The 11,514-nt window shown below is 41.9% G+C and overlaps 1 pseudogene; it reads right to left on the bottom strand.

The window, feature by feature from the left end:
• Positions 1–9,415: 9,415 nt before the first annotated feature.
• LOC147439551 (uncharacterized) lies at positions 9,416–11,028 on the bottom strand (annotated as a pseudogene).
• Positions 11,029–11,514: the final 486 nt, after the last annotated feature.

Below are 11,514 nucleotides of genomic sequence, written 5' to 3'. Positions count from 1 at the left end.
TAAAGAAATGTATTTCAAGCACACTTTTTCACAGGGCACAATTGACAAATGAGTTCAATAAACTTCATGTATTGAAAGTATTTGTATACACTTGGGTTCACAAGAATATCTGTTACATTGACACTACTTCAACCCGACCATCCAACTCTTTGCACAAAATATCTTTTTCCCTTCCCCGCATCACCTTACGGCCAGCTAGGAAAAAGGAAAAATCTGATAGGTCCCTGTCCATCGACTCTTCAATTATGTCATGCGGTTGGTGTATAAAGCCCAATGTGGTCGCCCAAGTAAGTGGGCGGGCCGCCAGGTATGTACACATATTCTTTTGTTAAAACCTAATAAGAACTCACTATGCTCTACACATTACAGTAGAGCGAGTTCGCCATATCGTCGTGCTCTTCTTCTCGCACTCTCTCTCGCGTTGCACTTCCGCTCGTACTCCTTCAACTGGTATCAGAGCTCAGATCGAGGCTCGGGGCAGCACTGCAGGAGGCTAGAGTCACCAGCTCAGATTGGAGTGAAATTCGACAGGCGAAGACACGGCCCCAAATCCTGTGGGAACGCCCGATGGGCTCGGTGTTCTCAAAATTTCATTCTGAGGTCATCTCGGCCACCGTTCGGCTTCGACAACGATCTGCGCAGGCCATTTTCGACTACGTGGTCTCAGCGGGTGCAGATCCGACTCTGCAAATTTGGGGTTTTTTGGCCTACGACTGCAGGTGCTGAGGATATCAACACTCCCAGAGTGTTGATTTGTGGCTGTCTACACATCGAAGGACGGCTCACAGTTCTTGGAGGCGTGTCACATATGACACGGGCGCATCTACACACACACTGTAGGCGACAACCACTAGTTCATCAGGTAGCTTGTGTTTGCTGCTTGATATTCCAGATTTCATCCTGACATTGCAGGTACTTCCACATGGGATGTATTGTCAGAGATGATGTATGTCTGTTGAGGGTTTGCTGGCTATGAGTCACGCAGCAAACAACCGCCGCAGCGGTTACAGCATACAGTGGGAAATTTGTGGATGTATGACTTTGTGGGAATTCTATGTACTGGCTGATTTACTGTAGCCTTTGTTGAGGGTCGAGTGAGGTTTTATTGAGCTGGGGGATTCTCGAATGTTGAGATCCTTTCGGTGATATAGGTCTTGGAGCGATCCCTCGAGCACCCTTAGATAGGCAGCTAGGATGTATTGACTGTGAGTTAGACAGTTGGGATTGCATCTTTGCTTTACTGCCGTTGAGGCATTGTCGCAGTCTATGCTTATAGGACAGTGACAAGACATTGAGAGACAGTACAGGTGCAGGACAGGTTTACCCACAGCTTACAGTGTCAGAGAGACAGTGTTTTTGAGCTGTTTTTTGGTCTGTTTTTAGTACACCATAGCCATTTTTCAAAGGAGACTCTGCCAAAATTTCTGCAGAATCTAAAGCTTTCTTGGTTCATTTGACAGGTTGATATTGGTTCAGAGGTCAGTTTATAGGGGAAACTCTGCCGAATTTTTCCCATAAAAGTAAACTATTGTGAAGCGTAGCTATGGCTGGATCACAGGACACTGCTCTTTACAATATCAAGAAGCTGGATGGAACCAATTTCCCATTGTGGAAGAAGCAGATTTGGCACGTGTTGGTACAAAAGAAGGAGATAAAACCTATAAAGCTCAAGGGGATAAAACCAGAAGATATGGACGAAGATGAATGGAACGAAATGGATGAATTGGCACTTTCTACCATTATGCTGACTTTGGCAGAAAGCGTTTACTGCAATGTAGCAGACGAGATGTCAGCTTATCAAGCATGGTTAAAGCTGAGTGATCTTTATATATGAGAAGCAGAGTGCAGCTTCACAGGTATACTGGCTTAAGAAGCTTGTTGACTTGAAGATGAAAGAAGGGACACCTATGTCCAATCATCTGAATGAATTCAACACAATCTATATTCAGTTGTCAGCTCAAGGTGTCAAGTTTGATGAACCTGTTAGAGCTATGTTCCTGTTGATCACATTGCCGGAAAGTTGGGACACTTTTCGCACAGCTTTGAGTAATTCTGCACCTCCAGATGGTTTGAACATAGCAGGTGTAGAAGGAAGTCTGCTTACTGAAGAAACCAATAGAAAGACAATGGACAAAGGCAAAGGAATAGCCTTAGTTGTTAGGGGAAGGACCAAAGAAAAGTACAAAGGTGGAAAGAAGAATCAGTCTCGTAGCAAGTCCCGCAGTGCTAAAGGCAAGAGTGACATAGAATGCTACCATTGTGGCAAGAAGGGTCACATGAAAAGAGACTGCAGAGAATGAATGAAAAGAGACTGCAGAGAATGGAAAGCAGAAAAAGGCAAAGAGAAAGCTGAAGACCATAATGAGAAGAACAAGTCCTCAGTGAAGATTCAAGAAATAAATGTGACAAACACTGTTGCAGTGGATGACAGTCTAGTGTCAGGGGACATCTACTTCTTGAAGAATACAATGGACTCAGCTCTTCTTACAGCATCTGATGGAAATGCACTGAGTGACTGGATTATAGACTCAGGGGCATCACTTCATGTGTCTCCAAACAAGGAGTGGTTTACTTCCAATGTGACCACTAAAGATCATGTTTGGCTAGGCAATGGGCATACATGTGAGATCTTAGGTGTTGGAGATGTTCAATTGAAGTTTCAGAATGGCTCTTCTTTCACGTTGAAGAATGTGAGACATGTTCCCACAATTACAAAGAGCTTGATCAGCACAGGTTTACTTGATGATGCTGGCTACGTCACCACTTTTGGACAGAACATGTGGAAGATATCCAAGGGTTCTATGACAGTAGCACATGGAGTAAAGTCTGGAGGACTTTACATGATTTATGTATCAAATGTCTCTAAAAATGTAATCAATGTAACCGAGCAGCCGAACGTTTCTTTGTGGCATAGCCGGTTAGGACATATGTCCAAGAAGGGAATGGAAATCTTGTCTAGTTCTGGCTATTTGCCTGGCTTTTCATTTAATGATTTTGAATTCTGTGAACATTGTCTGTATGGTAAGAAAACACAGCAGCCACATAAGCATAGAAGAAGTAGAAGAGATACACAGTTGGCACTTGTTCATAGTGATTTGTGTGGACCTATGCCTAACCTATCTCTAGGGGGAGCTTATTACTTTATGACATTTATAGATGATTACTCGAGGAAAGTATGGGTTTACTTTCTCAAGCACAAGGATGAAGCGTTTAGTGTTTTCAAAACGTTTGTGACACTTGTGGAGAATCAGAGTGGCAAGAAGCTTAAATGCTTACGCATTGACAATGGTGGAGAGTATGTTTCAAAGGCCTTTCAGGACTTTTGTGAGTCAAAAGGTATAAAACGTGAACTTACTGCTCCTTACAATCCTCCTCAAAATGGTGTTGCTGAGAGGATGAATAGGACCATACAAGAGAAGGTCAGAAGTATGTTGTCTAATGCACAGCTTCCAAATGGGTTCTGGGCTGAAGCTGTATCAACAGCTGTTCATCTTGTAAATAGATCTCCTAGCAAGGTTTTGCAGAAGGATTCAGTGCCAGAGATGGTATGGTCAGGCAAAATGCCCTCATACAAGCATCTCAGAGTCTTTGGCTGTGAGGCATATACTCACGTTCCAAAGGAATTTAGGAACAAACTTGAGCCAAAGAGTAGAAAGTGCATCTTTCTAGGCTATGGTAATTCTGGTGAGATGGGGTACAGACTTTGGGATCTCGAATCCAGAAAGGTTGTCCGCAGCAATGATGTTCACTTTAATGAATCCATATATCATTCTAAACCAGAGAGGGTTGAGGAGATTAGAAGAGTTGTCTTCCAAGAAGATGGACCTGCACGTGCAAGACAAAATGTCAGGGCTCAAGAGGAGCAAGGACAGGATAGAGTGGAACCACAGGTTGTGGCTCAGCCTGAGCCACCTATTGTGCGTAGATCTGGACGTGTAGCGCAAACTCCTGATAGGTTTGTTCCATCTATGAACTATGTCATGTTGACTGATTGCAATGAGCCTTCATGTTACAAGGAAGCAGTGCAAATGAAGGACTCCATGAATTGGCAATTGGCCATGCAGTCAGAGATGACAGCTCTGCATAAAAACAAGACATGGAAGCTAGTTAAATTACCACAGGGCAAAAAGGCTCTACCTTGTAAATGGGTTTACAGGTATAAGATCACCTCTCATGATAGTCAGCCAAAGTACAAAGCAAGGCTTCTTGCCAAGGGCTTTAAGCAAGAACAAGGCATTGACTTTGAGGAAGTCTTCTCTCCGGTGGTCAAGATGACTACATTGAGATGCTTTCTTGCATTGGTTGCCATATTAGATTTGGTGTTGCACCAAATGGATGTCAAGAGCGCGTTCTTGCATGGTGATTTAGATGTGGAAATTTACATGCAGCAGCCAGCAGGGTTTGTTGAGAAAGGCAAGGAAGATTGGGTATGCCAATTTTTAAAGAGTCTTTATGGCTTAAAACAATCACCGAGGGCATGGTACCATAAATTCCACAAGTTTATGCTTTCTCAAGGCTACAAACGTAGTGAGTTCGATCATTGTCTATATACAAAGAAGGCTAAGGATGGTAGTTGGCTGATCCTTATTTTGTATGTGGATGACATGGTTATTGCTGGCAAGCACTTGGAAGAAATTTCAGCTTTGAAGTCAAAGATGGCAAAATCGTTTGACATGAAAGACATGGGTGAGGCAAGTCATATACTTGGTATGCGCATTGAGAGAGACAGATCAAAGAAGTTGATTTGGTTATCTCAAACAGAGTATATTGACAAGGTTTTGCAACGTTTCAATATGGAGAAGGGAAAGGCATTGAGTGTTCCATTGCCACCATATGTGAAACTTAGCAAACAAGATTTTCCTGTGTCTGAGGAAGAACAGGCTGAAATGGATAAGATTCCATATGCGTCTGCAGTGGGTAGTTTGATGTATGCAATGATTGCTACTCGCCCAGACATTGCATTTGTAGTGGGAGTAGTAAGTCGATACATGTCAAACCCAGGCAAGAAACATTGGGAGGCAGTGAAAGGAATATTGAGATACCTGAAAGCTACAAAGAGTATGCGTATATGCTATGGGAGTCAGGAGCTAAGTGTAAAGGGTTTTACAGACTCAGATTATGCAGGTGACTTAGACAACCGAAGGTCTACGTCAGGGTATGTCTTTACATTGGCTGGTGGAGCAGTATCATGGCGTTCTAGATTACAAGATTGTGTTACTCAGTCTACTACAGAGGCTGAATATGTTGTAGCATCAGAGGTATGCAAAGAATCAATTTGGCTTAATCGACTAGTAACATATTTGGGAATCAAAGAAGAGATGCCTGTGTTATTTTGTGATAGTCAAAGTGCTATACAATTGGCTCGCAATCCAGTTTATCACTCAAAGGCAAAGCATGTGGATGTGAAATATCATTTCATCAGGGAAATGCTCGAGGATAAGCAACTTCAGCTTGTCAAAGTTCACACCACAGAAAATCCTGTTTGATCTACTTACAAAAGGACTTCCCTCAGAGAGCTTTGCGCATTTTCGCAAGCAGTTAGGTGTAGGGTAGTACATCACTTCTCTACATCTCTTGTATATTAGCTTGTATAGTAGCTTCTCTCACACTTAAAGTAACACATTGGACTTTAAGTGGGAGGTTGTTGGGGTATAAAGCCCAATGTGGTGGCCCAGGTAAGTGGGCGGGCCGCCAGGTATGTACACATATTCCTTTGTTAAAACCTAATAAGAAATCACTATGCTCTACACATTACAGTAGAGCGAGTTCACCATATCGTCGTGCTCTTCTTATCGCACTCTCTCTCTCGCGTCGCACTTCCGCTCGTACTCCTTCACATGCCGCAAATGCTGAAGACTGCATAGCTCCCTTATTGTAACCACCAACAGTAGGCCATGCTCTTTATCAATCACTTCCACATCCACAGCAGGATTATCTTCCAAATCTGCAGAAACCTGGTCCATTGGAATGTACTTACCATTGAGCATTTGTGATCGCATATACCAAAACGAGAGTAACAGTGATTGGCTTGCAATCATGTACTTGACAACTAGAGTATCAAGCGTGACCTCGCACCGTAAACCAATCTCTTCCTTTAAATACCATCCTCTGTCAAGAAGTTTGTCACAGGATGACTGCTGAAATGACTTGCACATGAACATAGTTTTCGTAACACGGATGTTGTAGCTATGAAACAACTCTATGAAGAGTGCAACAGGACAAAAGTTTGCAATTCTAACCAGTTTGGTGGGAATAGAGCTATGTAGAGACCTCTGTACATCCTTGTAGAGCTTACTTTGCATTGCCTCCACCATTGTTTCCTCGGGAAGTGGCCAGTCCACAGTGTTCCAATCGGTTGGTAGAGGCACTTTCACCAACATACCATTCTTATTCCCTGAGTTGAGTTGGTAGAAGTGGTCATAAAAAAATATTTCCTCATCAGCCTGGCTTTTGCTGCTCCTCCCTGAATATTGTAGAGAACCAATGTGGGCATGAACAACATGGAAGAGGCCTATTATGCACTCCACAGGCTCCCATTGCTCATAAGAAGAGGGATAAACATCTGCAATATATATAAGAAGAGTTAAACTAAGAGTATCAATAAGTAAAAATGACAAATCTAATGTAATTGAGCTGTGAAGAATGGAGACATTGCTCATAAGAAGCGGGAGAAACATTGCAAAATATATAAGAAAAGCTATAATGAGAGTCTCAGTAAGTTCACATGTCAAGAGTACTTACAATTGCAACGTGGTTGATGTATATCTGATACATTTCCACCGTTTTCTATCACCTCTGGATGGGTAAACACATGCTGAACAAGAACTTCCTTTACAGATCTTTTTCCGATTTCAACTTTGAAATCCAACACTCTGGCCTTCCATGCTGAGCGGTAAACGTTGATACCACTAGACCTCTTGGGTCTTCTTGGTTGCATGAGGACCCATGAACCTTTGTTTATCCTTTGTCCAACCCATTGGTTCTCTGCACTTATTGAAGTTGATATTGTATCTGATGATATGCTACTACTTGGCCTTCTAGGCAAAGTGCAGTTGTTGGTTGTTGGTTGTTGGTGTGAGAGACAGTAAACACCTGGAGCTTCTTGGGCGAGAAGACGTGGAAGCCATAGCTCTCAGAGAAAAGCTTTAGTGGAGGGAGATTCACTTTGAAAGCATTCTAATGGAGGGAAAGTGTTTTAGAATTCCAATATCTTGTGCGGGCTTAATGGTCACCCTCGAGTACGTTAATGACCGAATATCAGAAGTGGGACCACATGCAAGCACCTAAAAGCTCGATAAAAGGAAGGAAATTACGATGCTACAATCCTAGATTCGTGAAAGTTTTATGCTATTTTCCTATTTTTTGAGTCTTTCCACGTACTTTCCTACGTAACGTAGCCTTCGTGCTCATTGGATGCGCTCTATTTTTCTCTCTCTTCATATGGCCCTCCAAATGACCTCTGAAATTTCCTAATAGCGTTTCCAAGCTGACTTCCATGCATCACGTGTGACAATGGCCAATGATCCCCAAGTGAAATAGACGGCTTTAGCTAATGCAAGTTGTGCTTCTTCTAAGACAAGCGTTTTGAAGCTCGTTTGTAAGCTAACCTGTCTACTTTTTGACGATCCTACCTGTAAGTCAGGAGATCCATGGTTTGGAGGTGTAGTTCCATCGATATGAGAAGTTGGTTCCCTGCTTTGAGTGCTTCCATGGTGGGCGTTACACCCAATGATCCCTCGTCCTGGTTTGATCTTATCGATACCGGGGTGTGATGGTCTAAAGTAGAGAGTTTTGATCTTTTTCTCATGGAAATTAGCTTACCAATTAAAGCTTTTAAGCGCATAGCTGCTTCTTCTGCACCTAAGCCCTTGCACTTTCCTCCTTGGATTCTAATATTGCCACCTAGCAAATGATCCCTTATTCTTGGTGCTCCTCCATATTTCTCTTCGCCACAAAAGTTACATTTCCAATCTTGATACTTATTTAAATTTGTGGCAAAATTCCATTCGGGTCCTGGACTTTTTCCACCTGCCTTTCGCTTGCCCTGCGAAGTGGTGCCCTGCGAAGCAGGACCTGGCATCGAGGCAGGAGGTCTCCTCAAGGAAGCCAGGATTGAGACACCAACATCACTTCTCACATTCCCGGTGGAAGACATACTTATTGGATGCCTGCAATACCAATAAACATAGCTCAGTATGCTATCTCTTCTTTCAAGTATTATTCAAACCAAACATTAGTGTTATAATCAATATCACACACAAGCGTAGTAGTGAAGCCTGAAGGGAATAAACCTCAATCTACTCAGACATGAGCAAGCAAATACAATGGTGAATCAAATATGTGATCAGTCCATCCCAAAAGTAGAGATATCGACCCAAAGATTCACCTTCCTACCTCCTTTCATGAATCAGTCTAGTCCAAAAAAGAACTAATGACCCATGCTTGGAGCTCTAATCAAAATAGCAAGAAAATACAGCGGTGAATCAAACATGTGATCAGTCCATCCCAAAAGTAGAGATATCGACCCAAAGATTCAGCTTCCTACCTCCTTTCATGAATCAGTACAGTCCAAAAAAGAACTAATGACCCATGATTGGAGCTCTAATCGGAATAACAAGCAAAAACAGCGGTGAATCAAACATGTGATCACTCCATCCCAAAAGTAGAGATATCGACCCAAAGATTCACCTTTCTACGTCCTTTCATGAATCAGTCCAGTCCAAAAAAGAACTAATGACCCATGATTGGATCTCTAATCGGAATAGCAAGCAAATACAACGGTGAATCAAACATGTGATCAGTCCATCCCAAAAGTAGAGATATCGACCCAAAGATTCACCTTTCTATCTCTTTTCAAGAATCAGTTCAGTCCAAAAAAAAACTAATGACCCATGATAGAAGTTCTAATCAATTTAGCAAATATAACGGTCAACCAAACATGAGATCAGTCCATTCCAAATGTAGAGATACCGACCCAAAGATTCACCTTTCTACCTCCTTTCAAGAATCAGTTTAGTCCAAAAAAGAACTAATGATCCATGATCAGAGTTACATTAAGTTTTAATATTTTTTAAAGACTATTCATTTTTTTACCTTTAGTTTTTCTTCTAAATTTTAAAGGATGACTGAATTTAGAGGAAGAGGTGATGTGATGTGATGTCTATAAAAGGGTTATATAGAGCTTCCAAATATGAAGGGGGTACACAACGGGCCCGGCGGGATTCTTTCTTGTCCCGCCAGGCCCGCCGGGTTTCATATTAAACCCGTCGGGCTTGCCGGGATTGTTGGTTGTCCCGCCGGTTCTACGTTTTCTACCGGTTTTCGTAGGTCATGACATTAGATATGTTATTAACATGAAAAAAATAGTGATAATAACAACAATAATTAACATTTAACAAAATGCATCATCGCGTAATTAAAATCCCTGATCAAAAGGAATGTCTTTCCCTATTCTATAGGGAACAAAAGGCACGCTTGGCTCAAATGACCACCACCTGAATGAACAATACCAATTGAACATCCTTTAGGAGCAAGACCAACTTCCTCACTGCCATTTGAACCAACAGTACCAATTTAACATCCTTTACCAGCTGAACCAATGTTACCAGCTGAAGCACAAGAACCACAACCAGAACTACCAAACATCAAGTGACATATCAACACTAGAAGCAGTGCAACCACCAAAAAAACCTGTCGATAACCCTGCAGGCAGAACCAACACAAACATGTCCACCACCACCAAGAGCAGCAACCCTCCAGCAGAACCAACACAAACGTGTCCAACACCACCAAGAGCAACAACATGTCCACCAACATCAGCAACATCTTGCTTCTTTCCAGAAGCACCACGACCTGAACCACATAACAGAAACCATATAACGAATTAGACTACCAACACCAACAATCGTCAACTTACAATAACACACCAAAGGCACAACCTTCAATATTCTGACAGAAGTTCGAGAACTTTTCCTCCAAAACCTGTGGGTAGGCCTTTAGTCTTCCACACCCATCAAAAGGCTGATACAGAATATCTTGCGCAACAGCAATGTGTACCTCACTTGAGAGGTCATACTTCTCATCTGACGTAGGATGCTTAGGTCATGTCACCATCGTTCCAACGTCACGAGCCACTTGTTGAAGACTCATTTGAGTCACACAGGTGCTTCGTAAGCTCTTATTACTGAAATTTCCACCAACTCTTGTCCTATTGCCAATTGACTTCACAATATTGCTCAACACCTTCACCGCCAACACTCTGTTACGACTATATCAAACCTACAAGAAATTTAGTAATCGATATTTGACTCAAAAAAATGTAAAAATTGCACACCAAAAAGTATGACAGAAAAACTTATTAAACCTGTGAGTGAGGAGAGTTAATTGGCTGCAAAAACAAAAACAGCAGATTCCTATCACCCTCAACAATACACGGCATGTGATGCATCATCTATTCAAATGTCAATAGAAGGACATCATCACGAACAGTAACAGTAGGTCGAAAGTGCTCCGGCTGAAAATGCATCAAGTCAACCTTATAGTTTTTGCTAGCACGCTCACAAAACCTGCAAGCACAAAAAAACTCAATACCACTAAGTGCCAACTAAAAAGCTTATTTCTATAAGCCTAAAACTGACAAACCAACCTAACATATTCTCCAAGCTCATCTTTACCACGCGAGAACATCATCCTCTCAAGCTTATAGAGCTCTAAACCACCCTTAATTGAGAAATGCAGCATGCAAAAGTAAGCAAATCTCATTTGACAGCCACGACCATGCTGGATACTAAAATCAACATCCTAAAGAATCTCCTAGTGCAAACTAACACTAATCACTGAAGCTTTTTTCATCTCCCTGCAAACTCCAGCAGTAACCGACCTTCACATTGCATCCATAATAGCATTCTGAGTCGATTTAAAGATAGGATTCCGTACAATTTCAAACAGCACCTCAACAATACCAGTAGCAACAACTCTCAAATCCTGGTCCTTTTTTATCATTCTACCAAAGCACCGCAACATTCCCATCAATGTGTCTGATGGAAATAAGCCACCATCCTGTTTACATACCACAACAAAAAACCTAGCAATCATTTCATTCAGCTGACGAAGATACAGCTCCTCAAGAGGAGTATCACAATCCACACTAGACTTTTTCCTCCATGTATTAAACTTCTTATGTGCCCAATTATCCTTGTGTTTTGTGGCCCCATTATCCCCAGCACTCAACAACTCCTCAAGGTCGCGATTACTAACAAGGAAACCTCGCAGAGTATTGCTGTCAGCTTCCACATCCAGCATAGGTAGACCACCAACATCACAACATTCAACAATACTACAAAACACAACACCTACACAAAGCAGAAAACACAAATTACAAAGAAAACAACATGCAGACATTGTGATCATAAAAAAATCCAGACCTAAATAATCGTAAGCAAACCTACTTACATGCATATTCTACAATCACCTAACAATAACATGCATGCACAAAGAAATGTTAAGAAATACTAG

Source organism: Adiantum capillus-veneris, chromosome 16 (genome assembly GCF_014529385.1).
Source record: "Adiantum capillus-veneris isolate H3 chromosome 16, ASM1452938v2, whole genome shotgun sequence".
NCBI lineage: Eukaryota > Viridiplantae > Streptophyta > Polypodiopsida > Polypodiales > Pteridaceae > Adiantum > Adiantum capillus-veneris.
This window is presented reverse-complemented; position numbering and strand designations above follow the sequence as displayed.